Consider the following 2414-nt stretch of genomic DNA (forward strand, 5'->3'; position numbering starts at 1 on the left):
AAAAAAAAAATTAATTGTACAACCAAAATGTCATTATATTTAACTTTTTATAGTATTATTAATTTAATGGTAATTAATATTTATTTCAAATAAAAAAAAATTAATGTGCATCATTTTATTTTATTTTACTTTGTATGTAATAAATAGATATATTTTGTTTTGAAAATATAATTATATATTTAATGAAATATCAAAAAATAGGGTATGGAGAAAGTAGAATTTACGCGGCCCCATAAAGGTACCAAATATATTTTATTTTAAGATAAGAAGTTAAATGTATCACAATGTAATTCTATTTTTTTATATAGTATTATTTAATTATAATTAATTTATTGTGTTTTAAGATATATAAAAAAAAAAGGTATTTATATAGTATTATCTAATTATAATTAATATATTGTGTTTTAAGATATAAAAAAAGGTAAATGTATCAAGACGTTATTTTACTTTATTTAACTTCTTGTAGTATTATTTAATTAAGTGATTAATATATTCCACTTTAAGACTAAAAAAAATTAAATGTATCAAAACGTAATTTTTTTGTTTTACTTCTTATAATATTATCTTAATCATGGTTAATAGACTCTATTATAAGAAAAAAAATTTGAATATATTAAAAATGTTATTTTATTTCATTTAACTTTTTTTTATCACAAGGGATATCCGCAATTGCTATTCTATGAATGTGCTTGAGGTAAAATTCTTGTTTGTATGCAATAGAGCTCACAAACCACACCAAAAAGGTAATCCGCACTAGGCAATTCTTATTATATTTGACTTCCTATAGTATTATTTTAATTGTGATTGATGGATTTTGTATTTGGACTTTTTTTCTTCATGAGTTATCTAACAAGTAAGAGAGCGTGATAATTGCTAAATCACCAACTAAAATTGTTGTTTTCATCGAGAAGTTGATCTAATAATTGATATGATGGGGATGTTGGTTGCAACTATAGCACGATGATTAGCTTTTGATAATCGATAACTTCATTCTTAATAAAAGTTACATATTTAGATCATCTTGAATATGGAGTTGTGTTCATTTGGGAGCATTTTGCCTCCTAATGTAAGATTTCCCAACATGAATTCAAATTAATCAAACTCTAACGCATATATCAAACATTAGGTGCCACTAACATTGTACGTTTGAATATCGTACAGTTTCTATCTAAATTGTCACCATCTATGCAATAAAATACACTTGATTGAACAAATGGTGATAGTTCAAATAGAAGAAAAAAAACAATTGATAATTGACCTATTCAGCTTCAATATGTCTTAATATATAGATGATGATAGTACCAACAGGAAAAGAGAATAATTGATAGTCAGAATTGAAACACACAAAAAAAAATAGTTAACTTGTGGCTTTGACTATTAAGCTGAATCTTTTACACATTAAATATACTAATTTTTTGACACGTTTGTGTTGCCCGTGGATTCTAATTCCTTTAGTACACAATTTAAGTAAAATTGCATCAATATTCTGTAACTGACATTCCTGAAGAGATCTGCTCAAGCAAGAACAAAAAGTTCCTCACAACCTTTTTTTAACTCATAGATGGTGTTTACATTAACTCAACAACTACATGACACATGTCGTTCACATACACGTATCGCTGACCATGGTAATTCGTATTGTGTGCTTTCAACCTCGATCTATCGATTAGTCATAGTAAAACCACTATGGTTTAGTGTAAACATCGGATGTGAGTAAAGGAATTAGAATATTGGAAGTTCATATACAAAAAATCAAACAAACAAATCCCTCTCCCACCTCAACCAACATAATTAATAAATGAGCTAGTCAATTTCATAATCTCCTATTTCTACCCACAACATTTGTCCCCCACATCAACCCTAGCTACCTCTCTAATCAACACTATTTCCTTTTATTTTCCCAAAAGTTTTCCACCATTGGTAAAAAATTAGGGGTTTCAGATCGACGAGTTGGATTGAATTTAAATGAGTCAATAGTTACGTGAACAGAAGTGGACTAAAAAGTGAGTCATAATTTAACCAACTTAATTTTAATTTCTTTATTTTCTTTAACTTTTTAGTTGAAATGATCACACACTCATAACTCGTATATCGAAAATTTCATAAAGCATAATTTATTTATTTTTGGTACAAAATTTTTACAAACTTATCAAAAAGACGTGTTGATCAATCCGATGTTTAAATTGATCAAATTAGTAATACTTAGGTTAATCAAAATTAAGTGATATATTAAGGTAACAAAATATTCATTAATCATGATTAAATAGTAGACATACATGTAATAGAATACTTAACACTTATACATTAAACCATAGTTTAATGTAAATATGGAGAAGGGTCAAAATTGCCCCTGAACTTTATGAAATAGATCACTTATACCCTCCGTTACATTTTGGGATCAAAAATACCCCCGC

The sequence above is a fragment of the Solanum tuberosum genome, unplaced genomic scaffold (assembly GCF_000226075.1).
Source record: "Solanum tuberosum cultivar DM 1-3 516 R44 unplaced genomic scaffold, SolTub_3.0 scf00402, whole genome shotgun sequence".
In the NCBI taxonomy this organism is placed as follows: Eukaryota; Viridiplantae; Streptophyta; class Magnoliopsida; order Solanales; family Solanaceae; genus Solanum; species Solanum tuberosum.